We start from the raw sequence: 15,536 nt of genomic DNA, 5'->3' as shown, positions 1-15,536 counted from the left end.
GTTGCTTTCACCGAAAAGCCTATTTGAATTCTGACATGTTGGCTGGATTCACAACCAGTGTAGCTTTAATTTTATTGTATCTTTCATGTGTGATTTAATGAAAGTTAGATTTTTATAGTAATTTGAATATGGCGCTCTGCATTTTCTCTGGCTTTTGCCAAGTGAGACCGTAGCGTCCCCCCTAATCTCAGATTTTGATTATAAATATGAACTTTACCGAACAAAACATACATGTATTGTGTAACATGAATCCTATGAGTGTCATCTGATAAGAGATCACAAAGGTTTAGGATTAATTTGATCTCTATTTCTGCTTTTTGTTACTCCTCTCTTTGGCTGGAAAAATGGCTGTGTTTTTCTGTGGCTATGTACTGACCTAACAATCGTTTGGTGTGCTTTCGCCGTAAATCCTTTTTGAAATCAGACATGTTGGCTMTAGCTTTAATTTGGTGTCTTTCATGTGGGATTTCATGGAAGTTTGATTTTTATAGTAATTTATTTGAATTTGGCGCTCTGCATTTTTACTGGCTTTTGGCCAAGTGGGACGWTAGCGTCCCACATATCCCAGAGAAGTTAAAAGCCCCTGATATTGACATCTAAAACCTATGCAACACCTTATTTAAATCAATAGTATCTGATACACACCCATCAAAATATCTCCCATGTCTCACCAGAGATAGATTTGCTTAACACTCCCCACATTAGATAGTAACACAAAGTGACAGTCACAAACACCATCTGACAAAGAAGGCTCGGGAAAATGGCTAAATAGTATACAGAGGCGAGACCAAGCATTACGTGGTAAAGGCGGCAGGTTTTCATTCACCTGAAAGAGCAAATGAGACAGAAAGAGAAACGAGAGAGAGAGAGCGATTGGTGTGAGGGAGAGAAGAAGACACTATGCTATAAATAGCAGCAGATTTTTTATTCAAGAGGGCTTTGCTGCTGCTCTCTTTCTCAGTCTCTGGGAGAATCTCAATTGCATACTCTRTCCTCGCCTCCTTCTCAAAACCKATTGTAGGAGAAGGACCTCTGGCTTTCTCATCCAATGGGTTTTGAGAAGGAGGCGAGGAGAAAGGAAGCGAGGAGAAAGGAAGCGGGGAGTACGCAATTGAGATTCTCCGCCTCTGTCGCAAGTGCTCCTTTTTCTCTCTCTCTCTCCCTCTAGCAAACACTCTTTTCTCCCTCCATCTCCAACCCACCCTCTTTTTCTGTCACCTGCACCCACTTTCTCCCCATCTCTCCGCCCCCCTCTGTTCCTAGCACATTATGTTCTGTGTTAGTCTTAATGGTTGTTCCAGATGTTCCCACCCAATGTTTTGTAAGAATCAACTATTTGCTGTCACATCTCCATGGATAGCAGGCTCCTTATGACAAATTCTGTCTTTCCTCTCCTCTGCATAGATGCACAAACCAACTAAGCCACCAACGGGGTGACCTCGCTCCCACTCCCTTCCTCCCCCCTTCTTTCACTCCCTGTCTCCATCTCTCCTGGCTCAGTCTCCGTTATCCCTCCCTCTACTTCCTCCCTTCCATCCTCTCTGCTCTATGACAGGTTCCAAAGTGACGGACCCTTCCTGTCAACTCTCCACCCCTGCCCCCCCCTCCCTCCCGCCCGCCCGCCTACAGGACGACACAGTAGCAGGGAATTCCTCATTACCTCAGCACTCTCTTCACCAAAGTGTGTGGTATCACACCAGCCAACCCACCCKCCCACCCACTCACCCTCTAGCACAATATATAAAGCCATAATTATGCAGCGTAGCCTACATGCACCACTAATAAAATGGAACAGTCCATAGACATAGTTAGATAGTCGGTGACTTCATTAACGTCACAATTAAAACCAGTACATCCAAACCATCTAAAAACCAATGCAGGTGAACAGATTACAGAAGGGTAAATAGAAGGGGACAAATCGAAAGTTACATACCGGGATATTATTTTAGATGATATATCATATCGCAATAATATTTTTGCGCTAGTTGGCTGTATCTGCACCAACATTTCCCAAAATAGCTTTTTAAAATAGGGAGCCAATTTGTTTTCGGCACTTTTATTTCTTTGACTGATCAAAAAAACGTGTTTTCTAATGTTCCCATCTCCCTGCAGCAGACGCATGGTGAGAAATATGTTTGGAACATCGAATCACAATGAAGAGTCACAGAATCAAAAACACATAAAAATCGGTACCTAYGTATCGTGATAATATCGTATTGTGAGGTGCCTGGCGATTCCCAGCCCTATAAAACAGTACTTTATAGAAGCTARGCTAAGCTCCAGATAGATGTCAGCTACCGTAGAGCCAGGCAGCGAGCTAAATCACACTTTAGCAACGTTACAAAAGACAGGACACGAACAGAGACGGATAAGAGGCGATAAGCTAAGGCAATCCACCGAATAATAGTTTGAAGTTTAACTTTGACACACCCCGCGTAACTGGTAAATGTGAATAATACAAAACAGTGGCGCACACGCAAACACACATCGCTTGCTTACTGTGTTCAGAGATTTGCAGCTCCCATGCAGAGGTTTTGCAGGATGAATGATCGGGTGGAACGACAGGCTACAACATAGCGCTACGCTAGCAGATCGCTGACATCACTTTCGTCTCAATAAACACTGACTGTATCRGAGGAGAATCCATCCGTCCCCCGCGGTCATCTAGCTACCGCTAGCCTAAAGCTTATTTCATGGTCTGGGAGCACTCACGGTCTTGTCTGTCCTCTCCGGCTGTTCTAGCTAGCTGTACATGTCGGAGCTATTCTACGTCGAGGGTTTTGGAAACGAGGAAGGAAGGACCCCCTCTTGACTGCCCCTTTTTCTGAATGAAGTGTACAAGCACAGAGACGGTGAGCGAGAGAGCGAGCGAGCACTCTCCTCTCACTATATCATGTGCACACTGCTCTGCCTTACTCTACTCCTTCACCAACCCTCCCTTCCTCGCACTCCCTTTCTCTCTCAGTAACAATATAATTGTGCTGACAGGCAGCCCAGGGCTAGTGAGGAAACCCAGCTGTTTAAAGGACMGTGTCACTGGGGGAGCAGCACGATGGCAAGACACACTTCAACGACGGAAAAACGGACAATGAAATGTTAATTCCTCCATTCACCCACTCAAGGTTTGCATTGCATCCCTCCCTGCTGTATAGGAAGCCACATATAACCTAGATCCACAAGAGCAAGCCATGTGACCATCTCTAACCGTCAAGTCCTCAATTACAACCAACTASGCTAGATTCTCTGTTACACTAGTCTCATTCAGTGCCTTTGGGTTTGGATGAAAAACAAACTGGTGGTGGTAGGAGAAATGCACTGCAGGTGTATGGACGAGCAGAAAGAAAGAAAGACCTCATTAGCGGGGGGAAAAGATAATTCCCTAGACAGGATGAATGGATTTGAATCATCTTCCTTAGTTCTCCCTGCAACAAGCCCTCACTGCAGCACAGCATGTTTAAAAGGCAGTCAAAAGTTCAGCAGCATCAGAAAGGGAGAGGCTGGATTGGACTTGAAAAGGGTCATAAGAACAGCAGGATTGGGGTCAATTCAGAAAWTTTGAATTTCAGTTTACCTTGAGAAGTAACCAGACAGATACACTGAATTACGTGTGTGCATTAAATTCCTTGTAAAATGTGTCAATATCAGCTTAAAGCTGAGATCCGCATTAGGGGAAACAGTGCCACTGGCCACCTAACTCACAAGTATTTTTCTTTTGTTTATTAAACGATGGAGAGGAGCTCCAGCATCAAGGTAAACCAAAAAGGACATACACCACATTTTTTGACAGTGAAGATGACATTTGTACATTTCGCTCTACACTCCAGTATTTTGGATTTGAAATGACATTTTTCACCGGAATTACGGGAGCAGTAGCGGCGCGAAAGAGCTGGGGTTGAGATGATTAAACAAGTTGTGGGTGTGTCGAGGCTTGCCCCCTCACTGGCCAATCAGAACATGCTCCATGGCTAAATATGTGGTTGCTCCAAGTTGCGTATTTATGGTCATTCATCCCATTTCGTTCTCAACTCTGTTACTCCATAATAACCTAGTTCATTATATGWCCCACATTTGCTTAATATTTTGAACATGTTTGCAGTCCACATTGTTCTAAAATGCATTTCTCCAATATGGAAATAAATGGTTAAAAACACAGGCTATAGCATTACACTGATATAGGGGCTAATTGCAAATTATCAATTGCAAATTGCTGTCTGGACATGGACTTGCCAATGTAGTCAAATCAGCAAGATTCAATTCACCAGACTATTGATAAGGCCTAAAAAGACAGAGTATAATTCTAATTTTTAAAAAAACTTGTTTTAAATAGGCTGTGTCTAAATACAGTTATAAGCAACACATTTGCTCCCCGTGGGCGCATAATAATACAGACAAGGCAACAAACCGGAGGGTTTTACGCACATCCAAACTGTTCATAGGAGCTGGATAAATATCCAATACGAAGAGAAAGGGAAGGAATGTCCACTTAACATTATACTGATTGCAGGAACCATCTTACAGATGAAATTTGCACTTCTCCAGAAATAGCTGACGAAATTGCACCACATTTTAAACCATATAACCTACCGTTCAAAAGTTTGGGGTCACTTAGAAATGTCCTTGTTTTTGAAAGAAATACTGTTTTTTTTGTCCATTAACATCAAATTGATCAGAAATACATTGTAGACATTACATTGTTAATGTTGTAAATGACTATTGTAGCTGGAAACGGCAGATTATTTTATGGAAAATACTACATAGTAGGCGTACAGAGGCCCATTATCAGCAACCATCACTCCTGTGTTCCAATGGTACGTTGTGTTAGCTAATCCAAGTTTATAATTTTAAAAGGCTAATTGATCATTTGAAAAACCCTTCTGCAATTATGTTAGCACAGCTGCAATTATGTTAGCACAGCTGAAAACAGTTCTGATTAAAGAAGCAATAAATCTGGCCTTCTTCAGACTAGTTGAGCATCAGCATTTGTGGGTTCGATTACAGGCTCAAAATGGCCAGAAACAAAGACCTTTCTTCTGAAACTCGTCAGTCTATTCTTGTTCTGAGAAATGAAGGCTATTCCATGCGAGAAAGTGCCAAGAAACTGAAGATCTCGCACAACGCTGTGTACTACTCCCTTCACAGAACAGCGTGGCTCTAACCAGAATAGAAAGAGGAGTGGGAGGCCCCGGTGCACAACTGAGCAAGAGGACAAGTACATTAGTGTCTAGTTTGAGAAACAGACACCTCACAAGTCCTCAACTGGCAGCTTCATTAAATTGTACCCYCAAAACACCAGTCTCAACATCAACAGTGAAGAGGCAACTCTGGGATGCTGGCCTTCTAGGCAAAGTTCCTCTGTCCAGAGTCTGTGTTCTTTTGCCCATCTTAGTCTTTTATATTTATTGGCCAGTCAGATATGGCTTTTCTTTGCAACTCTGCCTATATGGCTAGCAGTCACACAAGTAAACTAGCTAACGAAAAAGCAAGGTTGGTTTTTTTTGCAAAAAACAATGCAAGGCCATCATATTTCTAATGTTTATCATTGAAAGAATGTAGCCAGCTACATTAACCGTTTTGCAATTTACAATGGAGGAAAGTACCAGAGAAAAGTAGCCTACACGTCATTCAGAGCGCTGTCTGGTGATCCAATGATGTGAGCAAAGATAGTGCAGCTGAAGCATGAAATTAGGCCTTTCACATAGATGATCTGGAGCAAAACCCTTACTGAACCTGAGCAGAGTTGACAAATAAGAAGCATCTCAGATCTGCATTTACAAAAAGCAGCAAGATATATTCTCTTTCCTTTTCTGCGTGAAAAATGCAGAATCCTGCGTTAACGCGACCCCTGACATCAAGCGTGTGACTACACATTTTTGGGATGCATTTAAAGTTTGTTTTGMCTGTGCTTCGGTGAGAAAGTTCGAGGAACAAAGATCATACCCCTGGTTAATGGCAAAGGTGAGGGGCTGGCTTTTTTGGGGGGGGGGGGGGGGACATTTGTTCATCTAACTTTCTCACTCATTATTCACAATTCATTAATGATACTCCATAATCATGGTAGCAMCCACATGGATGTAGAAGTGTTGAAAAACATCCTATTCTTATTTACAAAAATGACAACACATTCATTATTCTGTTCCTATTGGGCAAAACAATCTGAAACAACCAAAAGTAACTACAAAAAGGCAGCCAACAAGTTTGTAGAGTCACAAGCTTGATGTAGRCATTGCGTGCTAGGAATATGCGATCAAATACTAAACTCTTGACTACTTTGATACAGTAAGTGGATTTGTCCAAATACTTKCGTGGGAAAATATATATATACAAAGTGCTTCCATTTCTAAACYGTAAAACATATGAAAATAATGCGATGGAAATWGTTATGTTTGTGCTTTTCTAATAACCAATTTCTGTGTTCATGCAAGTGACTGATTGAACGTGCCTGGGAGGAATCCTCACGATCAGTATGTGCAATTTGGTAGTACGCACAGAACTTTGTTTTGAGAACAGAAAGGGATATCTCAGTTTCAAGGTCTCCGCATGGAGAGGAGAAGCCTCGTGAGGTATTGGTCTGTCACATGTATGAACCAGTATTGGTCGGTCACATGCATGAACCAAACGTTAATGATGAATTAAGAACGATGAATAAGATGAATAATGCAAATATAACTTGTAAGCACTATATAAGAAAACAGGACTGCCCCGGGGGAGCTCACTTCAGACCGGTACTTTATGCATTTAAGTTTGACTGTGACCTTTCCAGCTTGCTGTTAATAAACAATGATTCATTTAAGATTGACTTTGAGTGTCCCTGTGTAGAATTTCCACGACAATACACTCTAGTAAAAGCCTTCCACAAGCTTCCCACAATAAGTTGGGTGAATTTTGGCCCATTCCTCCTGACAGAGTTGGTGTAACTGAGTCATGTTTGTAGGCCTCCTTGCTCGCACACATTTTTTTCAGGTCTGCCCACAAATTTTCCATGGGATTGAGGTCAGGGCTTTGTGATGGCCACTCCAATACCTTGACTTTGTTGTCCATAAGCCCTTTTGCCACAACTTTGGAAGTATGTTTGGGTCATTGTCCATTTGGATGACCCATCTGCGACCAAGCATAAACTTCCTGACTGATGTCTTGGGATGTTGCTTCAATATATCCACATAATTCTCCTTCATAATGGCATCTYTTTTGTGAAGTGCACCAGTCCCTCCTGCAGCAAAGCACCCCCACAACATGATGCTGCCACCCCCGTGCTTCACAGTTGGGATGGTSTTCTTCAGCTTGCAAGCACACCCATTTTTCCTCCAAACATAACGATGGCCAAAAAGTACGATCTTTGTCCTCATGTGCAGTTGCAAACTGTAGTCTGGCTTCTTTATGGTAGTTTTGAAGCAGTGGCTTCTTCCTTGCTGAAAGGCGGCCTTTTTCAGGTATGTCAATACAGGACTCGTTTTACTGTGGTTATACAGTGGGGTGGGAAAGTATTTATTCAGCCACAAATTGTGCAAGTTCTCCCACTAAAAAGATGAGAGAGGCTGTAATTTTCATCATAGGTACACTTCAACTATGACAGACAAAATGAGAAACAAATCCAGAAAATCACATTGTAGGATTTTTATGAATTTATTTGCAAATTATGGTGGAAAATAAGTATTTGGTCAATAACAAAAGTTTCTCAATACTTTGTTATATACCCTTTGTTGGCAATGACAGACGGATATCAAACGTTTTCTGTAAGTCTTCACAAGGTTTTCACAACACTGTTGCTGGTATTTTGGCCCATTCCTCCATGCAGATCTCCTCTAGAGCAGTGATGTTTTGGGGCTGTTGCTGGGCAACACGGACTTTCAATCCCTCCAAAGATTTTCTATGGGGTTGAGATCTGGAAACTGGCTAGGCCACTCCAGGACCTTGAAATGCTTCTTACGAAGCCACTCCTTCATTGCCCGGGCCGTGTGTTTGGGATCATTGTCATGCTGAAAGACCCAGCCACGTTTCATCTTCAATGCCCTTGCTGATGGAAGGAGGTTTTCACTCAAAATCTCACGATACATGGCCCCATTCATTCTTTCCTTTACACGGATCAGTCGTCCTGGTCCCTTTGCAGAAAAACAGCCCCAAAGCATGATGTTTCCACCCCCATGCTTCACAGTAGGTATGGTGTTCTTTGGATGCAACTCAGTATTCTTTGTCTCCAAACATGACGAGTTGAGTTTTTACCAAAAAGTTATATTTTGGTTTCATCTGACCATATGACATTCRCCCAATCTTCTTCTGGATCATCCAGATGCTCTCTAGAAAACTTCAGACGGGCCTGGACATGTACTGGCTTAAGCAGGGGGACGCGTCTGGCACTGCAGGATTTGAGTCCCTGGCGGCGTAGTGTGTTACTGATGGTAGGCTTTGTTCCTTTGGTCCCAGTGGTCTAGGGCACTGCATCGCAGTGCTAGAGCCTCAAGCCATGAGGTTGMAGGAATTGTCCATAGAGCTTCGAGACAGAATTGTGTAGAGGCACAGATTTGGGGAAGGGTACCAAAACATTTCTCCAGCATTAAAGGTAKYAGTACATGGTMGCCATCATTCTTAAATGGAAGAAGTTTGGGGTTAGCTCCAGACCGGCGGTCGAGAGTCATGAAGGCAGTCAAATTCCATGTGATGGTTTAGTCATGGTAATTAGGCTTCTCCAAGCTCTGATGCTGCTGCTGATCATTAGTAGCCTACCAAACTTGCTAACTGCCTGGRACTCAGCACTCTATTGACCCTCTAAATAACTCTGACATCATTGCAAATGCTATCGAAAATCGAATCAAACACTTKATGAGAGCTCATGTTGCGCAACATTTCTATAGGCTATGCAATTGCGTGAGAAAACAGAGTGATGGCCTCTATTAAAAACAGGAGGATCCCATCAGCTTTCTATAGACGAGGCCTACTATATTTATTTCTCACCTTTCCTAGTATTAAGCACATTGCTTATCTTTACAACCGGAGTATAGCCTACCTGGCTAGAATGGAAATGAAACACAAGATAAGCGTCATTCATTCGCWWTTTAAGTGTATTTTTCCCGCTGCCCCTGTTTCGAGACACATTTCACACATACAGTACCAGTCAAAAGTTTGGACACACCTACTAATTCCGGGGTCTTTATTTATACATTGTAGAATAATAGTGAAGACATCAAAACTATGAAATAACACATATGGAATCATGTAGTAAACAAACAAAAAAAAGTGTTAAATCAAAATATATTTCATATGAGATTCTTCAAAGTACCCTTTTCCTTGATGACAGCTTTGCACACTCTTGGGATTATCTCAACCAGCTTCATGAGGTAGTCACCTTGAATGCTTTTCCAACAGTCTTGAAGAGTTCCCACATATGCTGAGCACTTGCTTGCTGGCAGATTGCCCCTTTAAGTCTATCAAACGTGTACGAGTTTGAGCATGTGTCCATTATTCCAATGGATTTATCTTACCAGCATGAATTAAAGCCCCACTTTTATTCCATAGGCTGGGATCCGCACTATGCAGCTGTTGCAAGAGCACATTTTTCCACTGGCTTATCACTGCCTGTCCACTGGTTTCAAAAACAATGATTGATAATAGGGCTGGGCGATATGGCAAATAAATTATCACAATATCAAAAAATATATATATATATTTTTTTTTTTTTATCATTCGATAACAAATATTATCACGATATAAATCAAATAATGTTTAAAAAAAGGTGCAWATCTGCTTCAGACTCAAGAATGCCTGAACAAACCACTAGGCAGGTAGCCTAGTGGTTAGAYCGTTGGGCCAGTAACCGAAAGGTTGCTAGATCGAATGCCCGACCTGACAAGATCGTTTTACCCCTGAACAAGGCACTGTTCCCCGATAGGCCGTCATTGTGTGAACCATGACCAGCCTTACTAAGCACTTCATGGCTACAGACGTGAGTGCTACGAGTCGGTAGTCATTTAGGCAGGTTACCTTAGTTCTTGGGCACAGGCACTATGGTAGTCTGCTTAAAACATGTGGGTATTACAGACTCGGACAGGTTGAAAATGTCAGTATGTCAGCGCATGCTCAGAGTTCACGTCCTGGTAATCCGTCTGGCCCTGCGGCCTTGTGAATGTTAACCTGTCTAAAGGTCWTACTTACATCGGCTGCGGAGAGCATGATCACAGTCTTCCAGCTGATGCTCTRATGCATGTTTCAGTGTTACATYCCTCGAAGCAAGCATAGAAGTAGTTTAGCTCGTCTGGTAGGCTTGTGTCACTGGGCAGCTCTTGGCTGTGCTTCCCTTTAGTCCTGTTTTGATGCTTTGCCTGTTTGACGGTTKATCGAAMGTCATAGCGGGATTTCTTCTAAGCTTCTGYGTTAGAGTCCCGCTCCTTGAAAGTGGCAGCTCTAGCCTTTAGCTCAGTGCGGATGTTGCCTGTAATGCATGACTTCTGGTTGGGGTATGTACGTAAAGGTGGTCTAGAATTTTTTTCCCTCCAGTTGCACATTTAACATGCTGATAACATGCTATTTAGTGGTGAGCTTTTTCCAAAATCAAGCATTGCTMGGTAACAGCAAAGATTTTTTTTGTTACTTGAATAAATATGAGCTGAGATGTCTGTCCTGCAAATACTTTAGGTCAGACACTATATAAATTGTTCGCAATGCACTCATTAGCATTTAGTTGGCATGCTCTATGGCATTTTATATGCATTTGTTAGCATTGCTAACCTTCGGAGTACAAAGGCTGTGTTTTTTCATTTTTTTTTTAAGCGCCCCTTGTGTTCAGTGCCGGTATTACCGAATATGCCGGTATGGCACAAGGTCAGTTTGAAGATAATCTGGATACCACCCAGGCCTAACACACAGGTATGAACTGCATGCACCTCGCTCACACGCAGACACCGWTATGTATGCATGCATGCACACGCTCTCATGCATCATGAAAAAAAAATTGCAAAAGTTAGGCTAGTTAAAATGTACAATATTGTGGCTTAATTCAAACAAAATCAAAACATTACAATTCCACATGCAGATTTTGGTCCTATTGCGTATGATAGTCCAGTTCCATATGACCGCTAGGGGGCTATTACGTTCRATCAAATGTAGTCACAGGCTGAATCTCAAACCAAACACTTGGCCCATAAGCCCTTTATCGAGTCGCCACTTGCCCTTGTGATCAATCTAGTCTGTTAAGTGTTTTAACCTAAATGAGCATTGAGACAACGCGCACTTGACATCAACTGCCACTTATCAATATTCCAAAATTAAAAATCTATTTGCGAGCATCGTCTCCCGCGACCTGTATTGTGCATGGCTCACTCACAATGAGACGCAGGCACTGGGGCAGACTGACGCACTGTCTCTTATACACATCTAGATGTGTATAAGAGACAGGTCCGGGTTAGGGAGGGTTTGGCCGGTAGGGAGGGTTTGGCCGGTAGGGATATCCTTGTCTCAGTATGTATAAAAAAATTAAAAATAATAAATAAAAAAATAAAATAAAAAAAGTAAAAAAAGATAAAAAAATGTAATAAAATGTATGCACTCTACTGTCAGTCGCTCTGGATAAGAGCGTCTGCTAAATGACTAAAATGTAAAATGTTCTAGCTAGCGTCACTGACAAACACAGGGATGGAGTTTTAGCTAGCTAGGCACTGCACTGATAAACATTAGGGCTTGCACAATTACCGTATAAAATCGACGGTTATGGATGAAGACAATCATTAAAATAAAACTGTCATAACCGTTTATAACCACCCATTATGCCATCACTGYCTTGAATGGGGATGTACGTTCTAGTCATTCAATTTCTATAGCAGCATATGCAGTCAGGAGCGGAGGAAAGAAAAACGTATACAGTACATAGAAATAAAAATCGATACAGTATATAGATATAAATATATAAAGATATACGTTATATACGGGGTCAGCTAAAAGCACAGAGAGCAGCAGCAGACTCGATACTGTACTGGGGGCAGAGCAGGCTATTTTCGCTGCTGTCGCATACTGCCATTTTTCTGCCATTTTTCAAAATAACAACGATGACGTGCCGAGCACCTTATATTCATGGCATTTCATTTGAAAGATGCTAATCTCATACTAATGTTACAGCATTGTTGCATTAGGTATGTTACATTTTTATTTTTCCCTTTATGATGATTCGGGACCTGTTATTGGTAGTTTCGTGATAACGGCACGTCTGTGCCTTTCATTTTGTGGAAGAAACATTTTTCCGTTGTTTTCTGAAAGTTAATATCCCAATTTCGTTTTAATGTTTAACCATTCACACTCCTAGCGTAGTCATAACATGTCCAATCCCCCAAAACACAGAACGACCAGCAGCTGTAGCCAAATCTTATTGCCATTTATTTTTTTGTATATATATTTCTTCCTTTCATTTTTAAACAWTTTTTTTACCTTTATTTAACAAGGCAAGTCAGTTAAGAACAAATTCTTATTTACAATGACGGCCTGGGTTAACTGCCTTGTTCAGGGGCAGAACGACAGATTTTTACCTTGTCAGCTCGGGGATTCGATCTTGCAACCTTTCGGTTACTGGCCCAACGCTCTAACCACTAGGCTACTTGCTGCCCCAAATGTATACATCTCACAACAATGGATTTATTGCGTGCTTTTGTTTGGACATCTTGTGACTGAAATATTAGATCTAATAGTGATGACAAATGATCCAGTTTCTCTCCCCCTCGATACCGGTTCCCGTCTTCTCACAGTGAGGGTTTTGCTGCCTTCCAACCTTTTTAGGCGATAACAGTACATGTTGAATAAAATAATGTCACGACAGGCCTGACTGAAACAGCTAATGTCGACAAAATAAAATACACGAGACAAGGTGGGATCTTTCTCTGCCTGTAAAATGATTTATGCGAGAATTGGCGGTGGGAAATTATTTTATGTGCAAATATTTATATAATAACCATTATACCGAAGTAACTTGGAGTCACGCGATGATATGTTGTGGGGTCCTCCCCCCACGACTTGGGAAAGTATGCAGTTTATTAGGCTACAAATTACAGATTAAATAAGTGATGAACGTCACAGGGTGGGGAAAGTGCACAGTGATGAGCTTGATGCTCCTTTCCAATAAATATCGAGGGTCTTATTCTGGTGACATGACGATCGATTCTTGACTGCAGTTTGACAACAAAAAAAATGCTCTTGCTACTTTGTCCATAACAATGTCATCATGTAGGCTATACCTGCACTGTATCTGCACGTGCCAAGACCAGAGTGGGAACAGTCGCTATATAACGCAACCTTTTTTGGGATAAAACTATCAGTAGAATTGAAAATGCGATGGAAACCCCTGTAACTTGTATTTTTTAATTCAGTACATGGGAATTTAACCACAAAAAAAATGTTATTTTCATATGCACTACATCATCACGCACAGCCTTTCATCTGCAAAAAGTACATTTGATGGAAACATCTTGTGGGACAATGTGCATAATGTTTTCATACAGATTTTGGAATATTCGCATTAAAATGTGTCGTCAAATGGATGTAAGTCAAGCTACTGAAAGTAATGACAGGTCTGATCCAGTCTGGACCCACAGCCATGCAACCAACACACACATGTCCAATGTCAACCTGGACCCAGAGRCCTGCAACCAGTCACCTATTCCCTCCCAGCCTCCAGTTCTGATCAATTATTTACATCTAGCAAGCAGTGGAAGGATTATATACATCTAGCAAGGCGTGGAGGGAAAGACAGCTAGAGGGAGAGATACAGATAAATCGAGGGGGTAGATAGAAGGAGAGGGAGAGGGTGAAGAGAGAGAGGGGGGGAGAGAGAAGCAGCAGTAGCACCAGCTCTGTGCTCAGGCAAAGATCTATAAATATCTCTTCACATCTCTCTAGCAAAAGCCACCATCTCCACTGCTGCAAACACAGAAGCAGATCTCAGGTAGGCAAACTGATGAGTAGGGATAGGGTTCTATGGCGGTGAATCTACCCCAGGATTTTATCCGCATCAAAAAGGTATAGAAACAGTTGCACTTTTAAGCCAACTTCCTGCTATTCTGCAAATGTATCCATGGAGCAGAGATTTWTTTTCTTCTGTTTTTAAAGCTGATTTCCTGCAATTATTCCCATTTTGCAATGCAGCGGAGAGAAAAATGCKGTTTTAAAGCAAGTTCAATTGAATTCAATGAATTTTGCCATGGCTTATGCTGTGTTCTTTGCTCAAACATAACAAAATTAACACCGATATGGGTATTTTCAGATCTCCCCGTCTAGCTTTAATTTCGGTGATTTTTAGTTCGTCAGATAGATAGGATACTGAGTGTACAAAACATTAGGACATTTGCTCTTTCCATGACAGACTGACCAGGTGAATGCTATGATCCCTTATTGATGTCACTTGTTAAATCCACTTCAAATCAGTGTAGATGAAGGGGAGGAGACAGGTTAAAGAAGAGGTTTTAAGCCYCCTTGAGACATGGATTGTGTATGTGTGCCATTCAGAGGGAGAATGGGCAAGACAAAATATGTAAGTGCCTTTGAACAGGGTAGAACAGAATGAGATGACTCATCACTGGAATCACATTTACTCAGGGCTATCAAATCTCRGTCTCAAAAAATAATATTTATGATATACTACTTCCATCTATAGCCTATCAATTGTATGTCTAATCTAGTCAAACCCGTTGATCTATTATTATTATTTTTTGAATGTGGCTAGATAACACATGGTACAAACTAAGGATAGAAAATCAAATGCCTCTTGAGCCTTTTCATGTTCCAATCAAAAAAAAGTAAACTAAACAGGCTCAAATAAGGACAAATTGACAAGGGAAACTGCATATTTCCATGTGTGTTTCTGTACCAAATGAGAGTTAGGGTACAGCCACCAGTGCAATAGCAAATTGAGGTGGATGACAAGAGACAGGCAGCCACAGCAGGCAGCTCCCACCACACAGCCGCTTCATTAGGAGCAGACTGTTGAATCAATGGTTCACCCATCGAAGACAAGCCTGTTCCTAAAACCACACAAGCTATTCTCTAAAAACCACATGCCCCACCCATAYCATTCGGACACCAATTGACTATATGCTGCTGCTGCACAGAGAGTGAGCAGCGTACAGTCATCTGCACTACATGCTTTTCCTAGCCAAGCTCTTATGTGCTCATTAGGCAAGATGAGTTGAGGGAGGGAGGGGACTGAAGTTGGCTACATTAACTAATCTAATAGACCATGCTATTCTGTGATATTCAAACCAGATTGTGGAGTACTGTTAGTTTAGGCTGTATAGTATATGATGGGTATTTGATCCCCTTTACAACTAAGAGTATTTTAATAGTGCTTCCCAAAACATGTAGGCTCAGGCTGAGGCTATATTTCCAGTAAAGCTTTCAATCTCTCCCACAACACAGTTCCTAGTACACTGTCTGATATGTAGGGTATCCAACAAAACATCCAGAAATCAACTATTCTCCCACAAATACAGGTAGAGGGGCAATGACTAACACACACACACACACACACACACACTGCATATGTTGAGACCATAACAAGATATAGCTATGCT

At 41.7% G+C, this 15,536-nt stretch overlaps 1 protein-coding gene across 9 annotated transcripts in view; it reads right to left on the bottom strand.

Annotated features, from left to right (window-relative positions):
• LOC111969681 (R3H domain-containing protein 2) overlaps window positions 1-15,536 on the bottom strand; it is a 75,593-nt gene that overhangs the window by 58,455 nt on the left and 1,602 nt on the right. Inside the window, exon 1 of one of the 9 annotated variants that reach the window (XM_023995854.3) lies at window positions 2,500-2,902. The exons of the other annotated variants lie outside the window; for them this stretch is intronic. The gene's annotated coding sequence lies outside the window, so the exon portion shown is untranslated. Of the gene's footprint in view, window positions 1-2,499; window positions 2,903-15,536 lie in introns of those variants that run through there. 9 annotated transcript variants of the gene reach the window in all.

The sequence above is a fragment of the Salvelinus sp. IW2-2015 genome, linkage group LG11 (assembly GCF_002910315.2).
Source record: "Salvelinus sp. IW2-2015 linkage group LG11, ASM291031v2, whole genome shotgun sequence".
NCBI classification, from domain to species: Eukaryota; Metazoa; Chordata; class Actinopteri; order Salmoniformes; family Salmonidae; genus Salvelinus; species Salvelinus sp. IW2-2015.
Note: the sequence above shows the minus strand (reverse complement) of the source record. Positions and strands in the feature narration are given on the sequence as shown.